We start from the raw sequence: 21,481 nt of genomic DNA on the forward strand, positions 1-21,481 counted from the left end.
ATTGTCATTTTATTAGTGTTATTATCATTATTAGTTTCTTCTTTTCTGTTCTATTAAACTGCTCTTAGCTCAACCCACGAGTTTTACTTCTTTTCCAGATTCCCTCCTCCATCCCACTGGGTGGGGGGGGAGCGAGTGAGCGGCTGCGTGGTGCTTAGTTGCTGGCTGGGGTTAAACCACGACAGTGTGATATTACGGTGGCCAAATGTAAGACTAGAAGTTAGTAAAATAATGGAAGAAGTCAAGAAAAATATAACACAGTGTCTGGCTGAAAACTACAAGAACATTTTGGGGGAAGATTCACTCTTCAGTTGCCGTTTCTAGGCTTTTTGCTAATGCATCTACTACTGTCTGCTGGCATAAAGAGCATCCTAGGTTGGACAGATCTTTTTATTTGACACAGCACAGCTGTTCTTATGTAGTACACAAATGTGGTGCCCTAATTAACATAGCATTATTTACACAGAAATGCCTGGAGACACAGGTGAAGAGGACTCTGTTAGTAATATGTCAGAAGACCTACAGGTTGCAGATATAAAGAAAGTTTCTGACTCAGGTAAACTGAAAAGTCTTCTATTTTATATAAATCCCTAAATTTACTAAATTAAGATGGATTTCTAAAATAAGCCCACATTGTAATTATGGTTAGAAAATGAAGAGGCCTAAAAAATTTATAAGCAGAAGATAACATCATAGTGATAACCATACTTTCAATACAGGCATATGTGCACATCTACAGTGCTCTGTTGAATTTGATAAAAATAGTCTATCAAAGATTCATGACACAAGATGTCAAGAAGAAGAAACTATTGGTTTAAGCAAGTTGAGTGCAATGTATTACTGCATTTACTTTTACTTAAACTATGTCTTCCCAAGGATTAGAATTGTTCAGTCTCCTGTGCATGAACTAATACGGCATTCTCTTTTTCACAATATAATGTGATCGGTATTTAATATAATTGTGTAAATGCTCATGTCAGGGGATGAAAACTTCATTTAAGAGTATCACTACTAGCACTGAATATGAAGGCATATGCTCTTTACAAAGAAGTATTATAGCTTACATCTGAAAGCATAACTTTCAGGGGAAGCGGGAGTTTAACATTCAGCTAGAGACACATGAAAGTCTCGAAGGCTGACAGACTTGACTCTCCACAACAGGACCTCATGATCTCTTTCAGTAGCATGAGGCAGAATATGCTCTAAATTAGGCATTAAGGAGTAGTCTTACAGAATTTGAAATGGTCTAACATGAACTTGAAAGATTTTAATGTCAAATTAAAAATCTTCTGACAGATGATGTTACTGTAAATACTACTCCAGAGAATCAGGCAGCTCTGCATATAATGAAAGAAACAGCTATGACAAGTAAGTAAAGACATGGTTGATCATGAGAGGTAATTTGAGCTATACCAGACAGTAGTATTTTTGTTTTACCATTTAAGAGCAATTACATTTATTAACTTAAATTTACTAACAAAGAAATATATAACTGGCCTTTTACCAAATAACCATGGGCACTTGAGGCATTCATTGTAGAAAAATAGGTTGTTAGGAAAAGTGCATTGCCTATAGGGACCTCATTTTGAGAGAGACAAAATATATAAGAAATCGTAAACAGTACTTTGTAGGATCCAGTTAAGACTACTTGTAAAATGCATCGAATTCCATTTCTCCCCATCAAAAGTAAAATTACTACATACACGTGAACAGTAGTAAGACATGGTAATAATACATAGATTCAGCAGTGCCACTAAACTGTCATCTGACACAGTTTTCAACTGCCTGCAGCTACATAATATTGTAGCTTTTTGGACTGCAATCTTCCAAACGAGTTATTTAAGATAAAGTTAACTGAATACTTCTAGTAAAGTTCTGAGTACTCATTTTTGACACTTCAACATGCCTTTGGGATAAGTGTAGGTGTTAAGACATCTATAGCTTACCTTAGTTACCATTTCCCTTCTCAAATATATGTATTTTAACTGCCTATTTTGTTTGTTTCTGGGTAACTGTAATTGCAATCTGATTTTGTGGGGAAAGATTAAAATAGCCAGTGGTTCAGAAGTGTTTCTGGCTCAGCCTATCCACTCTAAAGACTACTGTTCAAACTTCTGTGGGGAAAACAAGGCAAAACCACAGCAACTCATCATGAAGAGATGCGGTTTCAGTTTCCAAAATTCTTTTCCTCATTCCCAAATGAAGAATACAGACTCAAATAATTTTATCACAGGTGGTAAAAAACACCTAGACTTTAATGTTATTAATGGTCACATAATTAGGTATTACATAAAGCAGAGAAAAGATGTGTGCTTTTTAAGTTACAATATCATGGAGATCCTTTATTCTGTAATTGTGGTACATGCCTTTCCTAGACAGTTCAAATAAATTTAAAGTGAGAAACTGGTAAGTAAAGAGATTTTATATACCTCTGTATTTATAAATTTACTTGCTGATAAATAGTGAAAAAGGCAGTCGGGCAGTGATACGTCACATTGGTTCTTTGATATCAGTAGATGTCTGACAATCGATAGCCTTTAGGATGTGACTTCTTAAGGACTACTCCATATTCAACAGAACTTTTGTAGAAAACTGTTTCTCAACAAGCATGTAATTATAATTAATATATACTCATATGCCTTTAAAAAAATTGGTAAAAAAAACCAATTTGACATAAATAAGAATTTAGAAATTCTGTTAACCTTGTATCAGGACATCTTCCTAATTAGTACATGGAGTTAATGTACTCTGCAGTCAGAGTTATACATACACTTGCCTCGATATATACTAGCTAGCTCGGGCAGACATCTGTTTTCTGGCAACTGCAGCTGTGTAAATGCACAGAGGTGCACAAGCTGCCTCAGAAGTGCACGTGCTGCTCACGAGTTATTAGCCACAGTAACATTGCCACCACTGCCAGTCTTTATAAACAGTCCAATCAGCTTTGCCGTACTCTAATAAGGAAAAATTAAGATGGTATTAGTCAAAAGACAAATACACCAGTTTCAGGAAAATACCTAGTTATTTGTTGTTTCATGGTATTGTTTTTCTCCTCTCAAATAGCAGCAAATGCCCACCTGACAAGCAAAAGGTGGAGGTAAATAAATCCTTACATGTTCTTCTACAGACTGAAAGAGTTTACTGAAATTTCTCTGGCAGCACTGCCCTGGAGTGGCTTTCCCAACAGACGGGCCAGCAGAGGGTGCAAGAGTATCATAGCAATCACAAACCCATTTAGTTTTTAGTAAAAGCAGCCTAGGAAAGGCTGGCCCCACTGTAATTTTTTCTCTTTTCTGGTAAAAGATACCCACATTAAATCAATCTGGAAATAAACCCTTATTTAGTCATTTTGAGTGATGTCTTCTATTTTATGGGATCACTTTTAAGGGCAGTTAATTCCAGAAATCTATTCAGAAGAGCCAATTGCTTCAGTTTGCACAGGCAGTAGTCAGTCAATTCAAACTCCACGCTCATGTACATTCCGCGTGTCAGACTCTCCAGTACAAACACAGACTGTGTATAGGTGTTTGATTAAATCTGAAGTGCCAGGGAACAACAGTGGAGATGAAAACAAGATTCTAAGGAATGCCAGTAGCCTGATGTTCTTAAAAAACACCTACAGCAAGTATTTTGCTTCAAACAAATGACTTTTCTTGTTATTATTTTTTAGGATTTTTGGTGCCCCACATACTTTACTATATGTCCCTTTCAGAACAAATTTGGAATAAGTCATGACAGTGCCAAGATACGTTCATAAGCAAGGGCTTTTTAAAAATCTGTTGTTTAAAGCTAAGATCTTAAGTTGGTACATACTCAGGCACTTATGTTGGCTTGAATACTTGCTGCTGTGTGCTTGGAATTTTAAAATGATACACAGATATAAAGTCAAAAGAAAATGTTTTAATACATATGCCGCAGGCTGGCGTGAAGTAGTGTTTCAGAGAAGTGCAAACCTGGAAGTTTTTGATTATTCATTGGTTTAGCCCAAGGCATACTTGGGCTACAGACACAAACTCCTAGCGGTGCATCCAAATTGTCTGTATCCAGTCTCATAGATCTTCATGACAGACATGGCAGCAACTTTGCAAGCTGTTGGGGAGTAAACATAGGCCACACACTGAAATTTTTCCCTAGCTTTGACATTTCCCGCTCCCGTTTCATACTCTACAAGACACACATGAGAGTAAGGATTAGGAGTCAAATTACTAATCTTGCCTCCTGAGCCAGAAAACAGGATAAACAGTGATAGTGACAGAGTGCCAGAAGAGAACAGAGCTTGTATCAGTCTGAGCGGGTAAAAGGAAAGACTGTGACGGCATTGCTCTGGTGGCCTTGTGAGCAATGCTTCAAAAACAAAGTAGAGATTAAGCATATTTGCTGGCAGCTGTCTGTAGCTTCACTAAACAATGCGGATGGAGCCACCGTGTTTTATCCATGCCAGAAACTGTCGACGGTTTGTTCTGTTTGGCTCAGCCTTGCTCTCCTCATGCCTGCCTTCCAAAAACTCTGAACGGCGGCTTAGAAAAAAAGCCAGGCTCCCTAGCCACTTTCAGGGCTCGCTAAGAAAAAAAAATTAAAAGGCGCACGATGCTGGTCACATCGTAAAGAACATCTGATGCAAACAAGGCCGTATTGATTTGGGGGGTAATTTTTAATCAAATGGCTCTAGATTGTGCTTTATTGCTCAATGTTTAGGGGCAATATTCTTGAATGGACTGAGAACAGGCTGGTAGCCAGAAACTGCCGTCATCGATCGGCGGTGTGGCCTTCACCATTTAATCTCTGTACAGCAGTGTCCTCCCCTGGAAACGAGGAGGATGGGAAAGACCACTTGCATCATCCGCCTGCCTGTCCATCCCTGCCCTCGGTCCCAGTCGGAGGGGCGGAGGTCTCCCTTAAACACCAGAGGGCCAATGGCAGGGGAGGGGAGATCTCCTCCCCGTGGAGGGGAGCCCAGGGACACCTCTGTCACCCTGCCCGGAGCCCCGGCTGTGTGATGTAAACCCCTCGCAAGCTGCAGCCCGGGGGATGCTCTCAGGACAGGCATTTAGGACTTTGTCTTGGTCACACAGGCGGGCAGCCTTGCAGATCAATCGTCCAGGCAGAGCACCCTGATGCAATGCCAGGACCGACCAGTGCCCCTTTTGGGGCTAATTCAGTGACTCTCGGCATCAGTCGCATGGGAGTCTTTCAATCATTTTAGTACTTATTGAAGCACCCCTTATGAAAGCCACTGTCTTGCCTGTTCCGCTGCGTAGGGGTTCACCAGCTACTACATATCTTACAACCACGATCAGCGAACCATTCTACAAATTGTGATCCAGGTTTAAATAACTTAAGAGTTTGCACATTTAATCCGTAAACATATCATGTAGCTGTTACGTGGTGTTCTGGATTTATTTTAATATGTAAGTGCATACACGCTGCTCCCAAGCCCACTACTGCAGAGAAATGGCAGCTTTAACATATCGAGAGACTAAATCTTTAATAGTAATCATTAATGGCATTCTGAAGTTGGTGATTCTCGAGACATAACTCAAGACCTGTTTAGTTAATAAGAACTCTGTAAATTGTTTTACAGAAATCCCTGAAGATGAGGGGGACATTGCTGACTCCACCCCGGCAGCTCTGGAAGCTACACAAATAAAGAAGGAGACGATTGACATAGGTAGGTCAAGACTGTGTCTTGATGGTTGTAACAGCACATGCTACTTTACTGGGAACTGCAGATTTCTAAGGTTCATATGCTATTCCCGCATGTTACATCATTCTACTTCCAGGTTATGATAAAATGTGGTTTTTGTTTGTTCGCGTAGTGCAAAAATGTATAAACACTTACTTCTCCTTCCCCCAATTAATAACAAGATCTTATTTTCCCAGACATTATACTCTTTATTATGCTGGATGTGATAAGTCTGTATTTGATTGTGACATAAATACTGTACTTCTTCATACACGGTTGCTAGAGAGGATAAATTGGAGAGCTAAATAGTTGTCTCAGAAACACTGAACATTTCATATCTTGTCTGTCTTTTCAAACTACTTCATGACAGTGCATTTAATTTCAGACTATTCACTATCAAACAATTGCCATAAATATTCTGAATTATTTTACAAGTAAAACTGAAATCAGAGCCTCAGCAATATGTAGAAGTCATACATTCAATGACAAGTACTCAGGAGAAGATATGATTTATTAAGAATGTTAAAATTTAACATTAGAATACAGTAGGGATATTAATCTTCTGGAATAAATGAGCATAGAAACCATGGAAGGTCATGAAAAAAGGCATCAGAGGAAAAAACAATGACATTGAAATCTATTGACCTGACATCCTGGATCAAAATACACTTTACGGTAGTGCTGTCTGTACCGAGAAATTAATGGAAAGAATAAAAAATTCCATTATAATGATTCTGTGAATGACAATTCTTTGGCCTTTTACACTGAAAGTTTCTACCATAAGAATATTTCTATTGTATGCATCAGTATTTCTGTGATCCAGGTGAGAGCTTCCTTCTCAGCAGTTAGTTATGTTATCTGGAGTATGGGTGTTGAGACACCCTATCCAACACAGCTTTTACAACTGTTTGCATAGGCTGATCTTGATTATGAAAGACAACTGTAACGAGTATGACGCTGAGGACAACATCAGAGCAATGCCATTGCAGCAATGACACACAGAAACAGAAGTTACGTTGAGGATAAAGTGAAGCTGTGTCCCTGAAAGTTCAGAGACATAGCGAGGTCACACTAATGCAAAGAGAAGAGTTCATAAAAAATGACACAGAATAAAATGTCATGCAAATCAACTGACTGCCTTATACACACAAATTCCCTGTTGCTGTCATATAATAGCCAATTGAGGATAGTAATCACACAAGTCATCAGTACACAAGTGCCATTGCTAAAGTCAGAAAGAGATTAGAGAGCCAGTATGGCTGAGAAAATGAGCACATAAATGAAAGCCATGGGGGTTTTTCGTCATAGTTTAAAAAAAAAAAATACTTTAAGAGACCAGGAGTAGACCTACTGCTCCATTTTGGCCCAAGGCTGTACTTCCAATAGCTGCAAGTGTTAAAGGAAGATGCAAGAATTTTCCTAAGAGTTATGGGGTACCCTATTTATGAAAAAACACTTTTTTTCTAGCATCAAGTAAATCACACACACATGCTTATGAGAGTATAATTTCTGATTCTAAGTTTTCCATAGGTATAAAATTTATTCCTGCATATGGCTTATGAAAAACAAGTATTTGCTAAATCACTTAAGAGAAAGCAAGTTATATATAAAGCAAATCTAAATTCCAAGTACTACTCTGTGCATATGTTAGCAAGTACCATTACTGAAAGCAGATCGGATGAACCTGCTTATTTACCAACAATCTCTTACTTCTAAAAGAATCTAAACCAGGCACTCGCTTTTTCAAAACATACGAGGAATATTTACTTCTACCCTTTACTGAAAACTGTATTGAAGATAATTGGTCTATGACATCCCCTACCAAAACAATGAGAACTAATCTTTCTCTCCCTCCCAACCCAAAAAGTAATTCCACACAAAAGTGAACTTTCAGCCTCAGAGAAGTCGAAGCATGAGGAAATGAGCCCAGAGTCAGGAGCGCTGGGTTTTGATGTCCATAAATGATTTCAGGAATTCTGAGGGCTCCTGAATTTTACTTCTGAAGGGAATAGTTTTTATGCTGTGAAAGAGTGCAAAGCTATTATAGCCTCATCTCTGCAGAGGGAAAAACCCTTGGCATGTAGACATGCAGAAAAATAATATAATGGAATTTTGAAGAGAACTCAGATGCTGGTAGAATAAAAAATAGTTCTTCTGTCTTCCCTGTTTTGTCATTTAAGCCACATAGAAGAGTTTTGGATAGAGCCATCCCTACATACAGAAAGTGCAATTTAAGCTGAGGCTAAAGATTTCCACGAAAGCATTAATGAATTGTCTTCCAATTTTTCTTCTGCTTATGTTATCTCCATCACAAAAGCTCTGTATCAGAGACTAGCCTTTCACCCCAAAGTAAATAAACATGGCTGTCTCCTAAAGGAAGGCAAAAGTATGCAACCTTCCCCACAAAGCCTAACATCCCTCCCAGAATCAGGGAAAGGCATGCCTCAAAGCCCAGCTTTGAAACCCACCATGGCAGCTTACTACAAGGGACTCTAAACCACTTTTTTTTGTGTAGTAGAAAGGAGTCCTGAATAGAGGAGAACAAGCAGGAATAAGGAGCAAAGGTCTCTTTTCAGTTTCTTTCTGCTGTACCAGGGAAACTCACAAAGATCTGAGAAAAGCCCCATCAGCAGTATGAAATGCAGCTTATGCAAAATCACCCTGCATGCAGGTCTGCCAGCAGGTGCCTGTGCCTCTTGCTCCTCCTCACTGCATCCAAATCACGTGCCCAGCAGTGGTCTTCTAGGGCCCAAGTCCCTGCTCATTTCACAACAGCAGCGGGGGAGCATGCACGACCCCAACAAAGGGAAAGGCTGCAGTCCAAGCCCTGTTAGCCATGAGTGAATCCGCAGACCTTAAAAATGCCCTTACAAATGGCACCAAAGCCTCACCAGGCCTGCCCTACTCACATCGCCTAGGAAAATAACTGTAGCACACCTGTGCTACTCAATGTGTACAAACATATTATGCAAATCAAGTTATATGTGAGATACAAACCATCCACGTATGCCTATGTGTTTAATCAAGTATTTTAAATCTGTGTGGCATCCACAGCTACCTTTTGGGGAATGCAGGGGCAGAAAGAAAGATAAGGCTTATGAGAAATGCCAATAAATAATTTGATGTAGGGAGGCATGTGGCAGAACACTTTTTATAACTAATGGGTTAGACTAATGGGTTAGGGCTTTTTTAGTTCAAGATAGGCAGGCGTTACCTGCAGAGGATGACAATAATATTAGCTATTTACTTGTCTAAGTCCAAAACTATTTTATTTAAAACTGTGTGTTTCTATAGATGATGATTCTATAAGCACTACCTCAGAAGACAGATCTTGTACGCCAGTAGCAAAACGGATGGTCGGGACAGGTGAATATTAATTTCCATGCATTTATTCTGAAACAAAATGCATTGCAATTTCAGTACCAAAGCTGGAGCAACCAGATCTCTACTGCAAACACAGCTCTACTTTTCTACTTCTGACTCCAGTCTAGTTTTATCACGAAACTTAAAAATTAGTTTCATAGCTCTATTCCCTGTCATGAGCAAAACTTGCATTAATGCTGTAGTTCAGCTTTGCATTCTATACTTACCTGATGAGCAGTATCTGCCTATTTCTGAATGTGTAGGTAAGATTTTTTTTCTTCTATTGAATCCCCAGTAGCATTTTCATTTGCATTATATTTTGCCTTGCCATTCTAATTTGAAACCATACTGGAAAGCCATTTTCTTAACAATGCTGATATCTTGTTGCTTTTTAAGCTTAAGGCCTATTGCTTTCCTGCATGTAGCACTTGGATACATCTGTCTTTGATTTGACAACAACAGCAACAAAATTACACTCACAAAATGTGGAATTTTAGATGCCTTGGAGAAACAAGAGATTTCACTTGCTACATATTTTGCATACTTAAGAGAAATGTAATCATGTATGGATATTAACACTGTAAAGTTAAATGTTAATTAATCCTTCAGCTTGTTACCAAATCATTAGCTACAATTACACTTTAATGTATGTATATTCAGCAATACTCAGTTGTTGTTTCATTCATATTTTCAGACAATCACATTCCCTTGGAAGAAGCACAAAATCACTTTAAAGTTATTACAGTTAATGATACTGGAGCAGGAAAACACTGGAGTGATAATGAAGTCAGAGCTCTGATAAACATATGGTCAGATGAAAAGATACAACAAATGCTTGAAGGGGCCACGAGAAATAAAGAGATATTCGAGGAAATTGCCAGAAGGTTAATGAAACGTGGTATAGACAGAGACTGGAAACAATGTCGCACAAAGTACAAGAACCTAAAATATGAATACCGCGCACTGCAGAAGGAAAATGATCATCTTGGTAATCCCAGGAGAAAAATGAGATTTTATGATGAAGTTGACTCTATCTTAAGAAGGCAGCCTCTGGGTCCCTCGAGCTGGGGATGTGAAAGTTCAAGTCTCCTATCAGGTACTAAAAACTTCAGTGATGAGATAAAGTGCTTAAAATGAAACTTAAAAGTTGCCTGTTGACCCATGCTGTAAGGGTGAAATACGTGGCCAGAATGGGGAGGGAAAATAACCGCAGAACCTGTATCTGCATGGTCATGTAGGCAATAATCAGTGGACAAAAATGGTCTTTGGAGGAGCTGAGAAGTGGGAACATTAACAAAAAGTGAAAGCACCTGAAGTGTTCAGTGTTCTTGGAGAATCTTTGTGCTTTTGGAAGCTTAAGTGAAATACTGTGAAATGGTGCTAAAAAACGTGGCAGGTTTTAGAGGTGATCTAGCAGGCATGTAAAGTCTTATGGATAGAGAGCTGCAAGCTCATACCATTTAGAACTGCAGAAATCTGTAACAAACAAGCCAAGTGCAAGGACTCCGGAAAAGCAAACTTCATTAATTCAATTCACACCACAGTCAAGAGAGAGAAAAATCCAGGGCAGTGATGTTTATTTGAGCACTTGTAATTATTATATTAATTTTGCTAAAGCAGAATCAGTTTTCTAAATAGAGCTTGCTTCTATTTTAGTATCAAAAGACCTCTGATCTAGGAACCACACAGCTAAACTTGTGTCTGCTGTAAGGGTTCTCATGACTGGCCAGCTGCTCCAGCTTTCAGGGGCACTTGCCCCTGCTCCAGGTGGATCAGATGCTTTTGCAGAAGCAACTTAACCAATGCAGCTTAGAGCTCAGTGAGTTATGGTAAACCAGAACTAATTCTGATTTTTCTCAATATGTTAGATAATAATTTGCAACATCACAAATGTTAGTTGAGGATTTGAACCATTTCTGCAGCAGAGGCCTGATGGACAGCTTGAGCAGAAACCACTGGAGCCATCCTTAAGCCAGCTGTCCTCAGTCATGAATCAGAGCCCTAATGTGGTGTTCCAAGGGCACCATACGGTAGTGCCATCAGTTGAGGCTGGAATGACATCCACACAACGATGGGATGACACCACTGCTTCTCATCTGCCTCATTCTTTTGCTTGATCATATTCTTAAGACAGACATTTTCTTCCAAATACAGAAACTGAAGGTATTACTGCTCATTTCCACTCTCCGTGAATGGAATTTGTCAACACCAAGAATATTTCAGCCAACCTGGCTGTTTCACATTTTAGCATGCTGGAAAAGGACTGTATAATCTGTGCTGTGAATGCTGATGCAGGAGAGAGTAAAACAATAACCTTTCAGAAAAGAAGCTTTAGTTATTAAGCTGTTTGAGGCATCTGCTAAATAAATGTCTCCACCCTGATTTTGTGTGCCAACCCAGCACCTAACTTTTCTAGAAGATTCTCATTGCTCCAGGTCACTTGTCCCAATGCATTTGCTTTTGTAATATAAATCTTTTTGGTGTGTGACTGACTGTGCTTTGATAATCTCCACAAAATACTTAGTCAGCTTGCTTTTCTCTTCTAATTTTCAGTGGGAGATGTTACAGCAAACACAGGATCCTTGAGTATCAAGAGAAAAACATGGAATGATGGTAAGAGCCCCTGACTTTTTAAAACATCTATACACTGCTGTTGAATTGGATGCCAGATTCTAGTTTCCAGTAGTCAAACAGTTAAAAATCCTAGAATTTAACACCAAGCTCCAAACCAACATTTTTCTCTCACCCTCAACAATCTGCAAAAGAACAGTCCTGATAAAAATGACGGCCTAAAGAAAACTGCAATTTCTTTGTTTCAATCCTCATCCCTGGTATGAGGTAAACATCAGGAAATACTTCTTTGATTTATAAGAATCAAGTGCAAGGAAAAGATAAAGATTTTAAAAAGAAGAAAATGTCTTAATTACCTATGTTGCTCAGAGGAAAATAGGGACAGTATCACAGTCATGGTTGTGGTTTCCTCCTATTATAATGTGTCAGTAAACGAGAAGAGAGGTTACATGTTTAGACACATCATGTCTAACATGTAGTGTCTAACGTTTAATGTCTAACATGTTGTACAAGAGAAAACAGGTTAAGACAGCTATTCTGAAGAGAAGATACGGTATAGAAGCACTGAGAGAAAAAAGAAGGGAGGGATAGAAATATGCAGCATACAATCTGCTATAGGAAAGGTCAGGAGCTTATTTTTCTTCTGGCAGAGTTGTCAGGCCCTAAATAATCAAAGAGTCCAACAATGAGGGATGACAAACATAGTTTTTAGGAGGCCCACCTGTATTTTTAATACTAAAATGATGTCTTGTCTACAGACAGATGAATACAAACAGATCCAAACACCACAACATTTCTGAATTCAACCTGCTCAGTTCACCATCACAAACTGTATTAATAGGACTAACTCTTATGTGATTAAATATATTTCCATTTATTGCCTATTAGATAAGTATGTCTTGCAGAAGGCAGTAGCTAGGCAAAGCTGACAGTTTAAAATATGAATGATTTTTACAAGTTCTGCTTCATTCCTACTTGCCATTATGCAATGACCTCCTACACAACACCAGGCAATGCCTGCCAAAAGAGCTTAACAGAAGGACAGCATTAGGAAAATCTAGCATGAGCTAAACTTCGGTGTCAGCAGTTCATTGAGTTGTGCACTCTAACTACATACTTTGCTTTTGTCCACAGAGGTGTCACCTGTTCCACTTAAGAAAAGTGCTTCTGAAAACACCATACTCCACTTCCAAAAACTATTAACAGAGAGAGTACACACAGTAACAGAAGGCAAAAAGTTACTGTTAGAAAGGCTTTGTAAGCAGGAAGAAATGCAAGACCTCAACAGAACACAGCTGTATGCTGATCCATCAGCCATACAACAGGTTGGTTTAATGAACTTTCTACAAAATTAGCATGCAAAGAAATTCTCTCAGATACTAAGAAATTACTTATTTATGAGTGTAGGTCAGCCATGTGAGTCCATGCTTGCTCCCCTTTAATATATTCACCTTCAGTCATTTAAACTAAACCAAGGTATGAGTTCCCATCATAATCCTTAACTATGAGCTTTTAGCAGTGACGTGAGCTAGTCTAATAAAAGATATAACCTCTGCCTACATTCCTTGGCTCACCTACATGCCACAGTTAACAGGCTTAATTGAAAGCAAATAACACTCTGATTGATCAAAGAAAACATACAGTTAAAATGTCATCCCATCATTTCCAGTTACCATCTCTATGACCTTCCTAGCAAGTTAGTCCTCTGCAATTAACCAAACAGTTTAAGCCATAAGAGAACTTCTTTTTGGTTAGGCAAGGCTGGTGGGGAAAACACAATACTTAATTTCTTTACCAGCATTTACCCTCCTCCTAGCCTCACCACCTGCCCATGCTGGAGTTAGGGGACCATCCCCATCTGCCTGCTGAAGGTATGGTGCTGTGCAGCAATGAACTGGAGAATTCAATAAGACAGAAAGAAAGTGTGCAAAGTTGATGCCCACCTGGAAGGGGCAGGCATGGGTTCTGGTCCCTGTTTTGTACTGGGCAAGGGGACTGCCTTGTCCAGTAACCAAATCAAGTACAGAAAACATAGAAACAGCGCAGGGAACAATGACGTGGAAAGTGACAAGTGCCATGCCATAATGTAACTATTACTCTGCAAAATCCTACTAGCCACTGCTTCATTTTGTGATTGTGTAAGTACTCTACAGCCTGTACTGCCTGCAAGGCATGCATTTCCAGGGTTTTCCTTTCACTGTATTCAAGCAGAACAACTCATTTCTGGATCTCAGTCATGTTTAGGCAGAGACTACACAGCCCTGACAAAGCTAGGTCAGTTCTGGGCACACACAAGGGCACAACTGAAGTCAAATAGTCAAGTCCTTACTTCAGCAGCAACACCTGCCAGGTTTTTTTATACACAGAGGCCTAAATTCCACCCATTCACAAAATCTTACACAAAAATATTACTGGATGTAGTGCTTTGTTTCCTGCTCTACGGTTAATTATTTTCTTGTTAATTCTTTTATCAGAGACATTAGAAAGGAAAATAATTTCCACCAAGACAGATTTTATCTGCCATTTGACTAGCATTTTAAAAACAATTCTCAGAAGGCAGAGAAGGATCCCTAGAAAATAATTTTTTTTTTGATCATACTCATTTATACAGTGACACGGACATACAGTTGTTCCAGTGTATGCTTATCTACCACTTTTCACATTTTACATTAGTTTCGCAGTATAAACCTTCTTTGGCTTGTATTACTAGTGTCATCGTTGGTTTAAAAATCTTTCTTCTCTCTTTGCAATGAGTTCATTCAAAGACACATCCTTGAACTTGCATCATATTACTTGCATACAGAACTGCTGTCTTTGGTAGAACAAGGGATCTGTCCTTGCCATCACAGCAGTTGGGTATCCTTTTAGGACATGCTGAGCCAGCTGAAGACCTCGCCATTCCTAGCAGTAGTAAAATCATAGGTTACTCCTTCCCCACGTGAACCAGAAAAATGTGTGAACCAACCCCAATTCACTCTAGTACATTTAAACAGTTTAGTTCAATTTAGATTAAGTTTTTAAAGTAACTGTACTGAAAATAATATGGATCACATACATGTTCTGCTCCACCTGCTCTGTTCCATGAGTGCAAGGCTGAAGCTGATTTGATAACTCATTGCAACAAGAAGATCCCCTTTTCTCCATGCTGCTCTGAGCAATCTGATGCTTGCTGGATCCCCTATAAACCAGTTCAGCTCACTAACCTGACACAAGACTAACCCAGTTGGGAGAAAAAAAGTAAATTGTTTTCTGTGAGAGCTGAAGCAGCCCAGCAAGTTCTCAGTTTTGCTAGGCCTAACTTTGAGCAGCTCAAAGGTTGTTTTGTTGCAGTGTGACTGCCCTCACAGAAGAAAGGGTAACCTGAGGGAGGCAGTTAGCACTGCAAAGACAAACTGCACTTAAATTCTGAGTGATGCACAAGAATCCTAATCTTTCAAAAACTTTGCTGTCATTCGGTACAATGTCCCCCAAAAAACTTTCACTTCCAGAAAATAGAAAATACTTATTTTATTCATTAAAATAAGCAGATCTTTCAAGAAATATGTATCTGTTTTTAAATGCTGTTGTTCAGGTGAGAACTGCACAAAAGCACTGAGGCAAAGGACTGTCTAAACTCTTAGTAGGTCAGAGCAGAGAATTGCAGAGCACACTTGCAGTCTCCACTTGGAAACTGTTCATATCAACACTAGAGGGCAGACATGAAGCAAGAACTGACAGGAAAAAAAAAGAATACAAGTGGCTTTCCAAGTAAAAGGTTTTTTTCTCAGAAAACTTTCCAGAGAGTGGGATTTACCTGACAAACATCCAAAGAAGGTGGGCTTCCCTTTGTGTGGGGTTCCACTTCTATTCTGCTTTGTGGCAGCAAAGCATAGCTTGCTTTTTGTAATTATTTTGTCAGAAAGCTAACTCCTTCTTTCCTGCTGTTCACCTTTATTTTTGGCCAAAGATGGTAAGACATGTCAAATGCATGGGGCATTTGGTATCATCTAATATTTATGTGCTATTCCCATTTATACAGATAACAATTAATTTACCTGAATATGTAGAATGCCGAGATAGATAAATCAAAGTGGCATTGAGACAACCTTTGTTCACTGCAGTTGTAGTTATGATTCCACATCACTTTTTGCTTAGAGACAAAATAACATGAATGTTGCACATTTAGAATTCCAGTTGTCTAGAGATAAGGTCTGTCTCCTTTTGACAGCATCTCCAGAGGTAGTGACAATAGCGTAAAGAGAATGAAGGCGTGAAGGATTTCTCAAAAAATATTCCTTTCGAAAATAGCATTAGGTAATCCAACTCATCCTGCCAGTGTATTTTTATATCCACTTGAGCTTGTGCTGTTGTTCTGCTTTACATTTATTACAGTCACACAATATTTAGTCTAGGCACACTTATGGGTGAGTTAAATGGAACTTGGGACACCATGTGACACATGCTAAATGGGTATCTGTGAGAGCACTACCATAGGACTGAAAGGGTTTGGGAGGAGAGGCCTTCTTAGACATAGATCCACAACATGGTTCCTTTTTTAGCAGAAAGGCCAGACCAAGTTGTTTCCATGTAACTGCTCCTGGGAATCTTAATATAAATCACATCATGAAAATGATCCAGCTTAAAACCAACACTAAGTAATGATGGCAAGAGCAGCAATCCTATAAAAAACAGGTATCTTTGCTCATCTCCCTCCTCAAGTATCTGCACTATTACCAGGAGGCCATTCAGGTTACTGTGAGGGCAAATCTGTCTTCTCCCCAGTTTGCAAATGGCAATACTGAAACTTTTGAGGTGTGGCAGACAAATGGAGCAATAGCCGCTCTGATCTATATTAAAAAGTTCCATTCTTCTCTAAAGCACACTCATTCACTGAGAAGAATGGGTCACTTTACACCTCTTTGATAGCGCTGTTACCCTGGAAAGTCCTCTGAATGCACCATTTAGATTATTTCCTGGTAGACCAAACTATATTTGGGCCAAATGGGTGGAGAATGAGCTTCAGGGAGCAGAAATGCTTGCATTGTTGGATCCACAAGCACTACCAGCATCACTGTTGGCTTAAAAGACTCTCCCTCCAGACTCTTACCATTTGTTCCTTCTCCTGCAGCAAGGTCTCCTTTGTGTTGGCACAAGCATTCATGTGGCCAAGTGGTTAACCAACTGACAGAACTGATTTAAATTAAAACTAACCTCATAAAAAGCCCCTCCAAGCAACCCTGCTTTTTTTAAGGTCAAGGAAAGTTGTGTAAGTTACGGCAGAAAGAGCAGCCAGGACGGTTTATTTGAACTGAACTACCCAGCATGAACCTCCCATGCTGTGTACAACCCTCCCTCCATGCATTAGTCTCAAATTTAAGGTATGGGCAGACAAGAGCCCAACTGAGCAATCCTCTGAAAATTACTGGAGAGCTGTATCGTGCCTACATGGATGACTTAGCTACAGAAAACGTGAAGAAAAGCGAGCAGTCTCACTCCAACTCTATGGCTAGGTTAATGTAATGGAACATCTGTTGGCCACAATAAACATAATGGCTGTCTCTGAGATGTCCTCCTGTATATACATTTTGGCACCACTTCCCTCCCGTTTTTTCCACTCCTTCCTACATTACGTCATTGCAGTTGGTTACCCCACATCCAGAGATAAGAGCTTAGACCGAACTGCATTTTGTGACATGTACATCTTAGAGATTTGAACTTGCTTAGAATGGAAATCTGGCTTATCTTCACTTTCTGAAAGCAAGCATGCAGGAACCTGAGCCCTGCTGGAAGTTACGTAAAACAACCAAGAGGATATAACAGCTCACCACAGCAAAAAGGTCTCGCTCCTTCTCTCTTCCTGCAGGAGTAAGCTTTTTGGCATGTAATGAAACTGGGCTGTCACCACCTAGCAGCACAGAATGGCCTATAAACGTAAACCAAGAGAGAACTAAAAGATAAAGTGTTACTATATCCACACTCAGTTAAGTGTCTCTGAAAGTACTCAGGAATGTTTTAGCAGCACATACAGCATGAATGTTCTGGTAAGACAGCATACAGACTCAATCGCTAGCTAGACAAACATCTTACCCAGTATATTGCATAGGAAATTTACATAGAAATACGGTTCATTACAAAATTTGGCATTTAGACAATTAAAACATTTAACACTGCAGTTCTTGCATCTGGGGATGGGGGATCTGCTGAACCCATAACAGGTTCTTGAGAAGAAGAGGTAAATATGTTGCATATCAAATTTTCAGGATCACTACCTGTAGCATATCCATGCTCCCCAGAAAATTCCCATCCAAATACTATTGCAATTTTAAGCGTTTTGTTTGAAAGATTCATGATGTAAGACAGGATACCAATAGCTTGCTAAATAGCCTTTTAAAATATCCGTCTTGTAGCCAAGAGGTTATATGTAAAACATAGATAAACACTTTAATTAAGCTATGTTGAGCGTAGATACTTGGAAGGATGGCTAGTAGGAAGCAACTGGTAATTTCACTACACTGAAAGAGAAGTAAAAATTCTTAATTTACATTGGTGATTATTTGGGTTCTGTTGTGTGGGTTTTAATAGTAGACAGTAACGGGGAAGGTATCAAAAAAGCATGCTGGCCAGGCCTGCACTCCCCATTTACTTTGATTCTTGTAACAAATTCCATACATAGACCCAGCTGAGTGGGGACGAGGAGTATTCCCTGACTTAATAGGACTTCCACCTGCACAGAAGAGGCCTTTTAAAGACCTTTTCTAAAAATCAGTACAAAGCTGGATACCCTCAGGTTTCAGTACACAGTATTACTGCCAAAAATATTTTCCAGGGAATTTTGCAAAAAGTTAACAGAAATCACACTTGTTCCAAGATTAACTTTGCAAATTTGTCCTGGTCAAGGACTCAAATGACGTTTAATAGATTTGTAACTCAAAGTACTCCTCCTCCCTACCTCACTGCCCCAAAGAAAGTCCTCTCCTTACCAATATCCTCTGACTTTATTTTGGCATGCTGTCAGTGGCTTTTCCAGTTACTTTGTTCCCTGGCTTACAAATTGTAAAGATGATTTAGAACATCCACTTTCAAGCCTTGTTAATGTTGATGCCAGAGTAACAGCATTAGCTTTAGCAGCTTTAAAGTTTCAAACATAATTCACTGCTAACATAGCTGTAAAATGTGTTAAAACCAGATGAAAATCACTTTAAAGTGGTCTCAAGTTAAATTGGTACAATGTTCTTAGTGTGTAGAAGGCCTTGATTAGCCTGTGAGTAGGAATATACTGGTTTTCATTTCAATTCACAGCTCGCCATTATGAAGTAAAAGCCAATAAAAAGCCATGTTCTAACTTCTGCTACAAAGGAGCATGAATTTAAGCCTCAACGATCTAGCAGCTGCTTTTTCATTAAAAAAAGCCAAAACAAAACAAAACTTTTAAAGTTGTTGCTTATGTCAAGATAGTGAAATTCCAAGTCTATCTTTTATCTTTCATGATGTGCCTACTTGTAGGCCTGCTCCAGAACCTTGCTTACAAATACATACCTTTTTTTCCATGCAGAATAGTTTCAGTGAAACAATGAGCACCACTCAAACACATGCCATTGAATACATGCTTAAGTATTTTGGTGGCTTGATCCAATGTACGGAGTTTCAAGATTTCAGTTACAAACATCCTCACTGAAGTAAATCTCTCTAGTGCAGTAATATCTTTTTAACGCTGTAGTACAAACTATCAACTCATTTTAGGCTATTTATCAGAAACAGCAAAGTCCATCACAATGCTGCAACCAGCTAGATCAGAACATAAAGCACAAAGAATTTATGCTACATGTTTTCGTGGCATGTAACAAATACTCTGGATCTTTATGCATACAGATAAGACGTTCCCAACAGCTAACTCTCCTTTGTGGATCAGTCGTCTCAAAAATGCAGTTTGATACAATGCCATGCTTGAATATTCTGATTTTTAAAATCTAAGATGAATTAAGGGCCAAATTTGGTAATTTGGTTTATTGCACAGGACTAATCTGCATAAAACCCCCATGCCTATGAGTATCTAAGGCCAGTAGTCATTACCTAAACATCCTTACTAATTTAAAGGTGAGGTCTAAGGACTGTATTTTCTAGTGGCCAATCAAATTTCTGTTAGTCACTTAGGCCTGATAGGGACTACGCATTAATATTTACCATACCTCTCTTTCCTATTTACTTATTCTTAAAGAAATATGGTTAAGGGACACTTAATTCATTTTTAAGTTTAAAAGAACAGGCTTAATGAAATTTACTGATACAGTTAATGCTAAATCTTAATTCTGGTTTTCAAGAGACATTCCAAAAAGAAGGAAGAAAAACAGCTGTTATGCTATTACTTCCCGATAGGGATGCCCCCTCTCCTACGCCTCAGAGTAGGAACAATGCAGAGGTTAGGGAGAAACGTTAGAAGGAAGTGGGAACATTAACATGTCAGCTATTTAATAGAATTTTATTGAGTGCTTGCAGAGGTATACCTAACTGAACAGACTGTTTCACTTTACAGATGCAATAATGTTTATGTCTCTAAGAAAGCATCCTTAAAAATTTTGACAATTATTGAGTTAGAAGATCAGAATCAGAGGTAGTGCATGTATGCCTCTAGGTGTGTATCCTCCTGTAGAGCTTGTGAATTGCTTACAGTTTCAATCACAATGTTAGTATTACTGTCGACAGTTGTGTCCTCCACAGAGGATATTTGATATTAAAGAGCTCATGGAAATCAAATATACTTGTCAAGTGCCCATCAGAAAAAAAAAGAAGAAAAATATGTGTATTGAAAAATCACAAAATAAGGTTGCAGTGAAAATTGAAATCGTAAGATGCAAAGTAATGAAAATGCATCAGTCATTTTATTTCCAACTAAGAAGCTCCAGGTCCACCAGTGTAACTATGTAAGCACAAACGAGGTAAGATTTTTTTGCAGCCTCTCCACAGAAAAATGGTGCAACCTAAAATGAGACTATTGATTACATGGCTTTGTTCTTTGGATTCTGCAGCTCTGTCGCTCCCAATAAAAACGTTTTTTGATGGACACTGGCAAATATATACAGTTTATGAATGATACACCTGCAAACCAAAGAGAATTATTAGTATATGAGAGTCATGTAGGGAGGCAGCATTTTACCAGTAAAAGTATGTGAAACTCAGCTGTAATAAACAGAAAGCCTCAACGGAAACAATTTTCTGTTGCTGGTCCAAAAGAATTTCAGAGCAACCTTTACGTGGCTGCGACCTCAAATATGCAAAGAACATGCCATTTTATCTGTTCAGCGCGTGTGTACTTAGAGAAGCCCACCTCCCCAGGCTGTCAGGAATGTGGTTATTTAGCCCACTTTTCGCAAATGGAAAGTTAAGCACAGTATATAGGTGTTTGTACTACAGAAGCCTAGCGTGTTTGGCTGCGCGTGTGTTCCCACACGGGGGATGTACCTTTCTGGCACCACTGAAAAAATGACTCGTGTACGTCAGCGCATAACATTATTACTTTGAATACCAAACGGAGGCAGAACCCAAACTTCATTGTGCAGCTCTGCATCCACATGTTTCACAGTGAATCTAGTCCGTGTTACGTCGCCGTAGGCGTGTCGGGTAGGAAAGAAGTTTTACTGTATCGTGGTGAGGAATCTAACCGGCCGTGCCTAGCAGGAGCCCAAAACCGCTTCAGGACCGCTCCTTTTCGGCAGTCCCGAAGCGTGCGCGTTACCCTTTAACATCAGCATCTCGAGTAACGCCGAGAACGACGGCCGGGCCTCGCCGCGACGCCGGCGGGAGGTCAGCGCCCGTCTGACACCGCGGCGGCGGGGCTGGGTGGCCGGGACGGGGCGGCGGGGCGCATACCCAACGCCCGCCTGCGCGGCC

General features: G+C 39.4%; 1 protein-coding gene across 1 annotated transcript in view; it reads right to left on the reverse strand.

Annotated features, from left to right (window-relative positions):
- The window catches only part of PPAT (phosphoribosyl pyrophosphate amidotransferase), a 49,361-nt gene that overhangs the window by 27,695 nt on the left and 185 nt on the right, over positions 1 to 21,481 (reverse strand). The gene's annotated exons all lie outside the window — the stretch shown is intronic.

The sequence above is a fragment of the Haliaeetus leucocephalus genome, unplaced genomic scaffold (genome assembly GCF_000737465.1).
Source record: "Haliaeetus leucocephalus isolate CR32 unplaced genomic scaffold, Haliaeetus_leucocephalus-4.0 Scaffold439, whole genome shotgun sequence".
Classification (NCBI taxonomy): Eukaryota; Metazoa; Chordata; class Aves; order Accipitriformes; family Accipitridae; genus Haliaeetus; species Haliaeetus leucocephalus.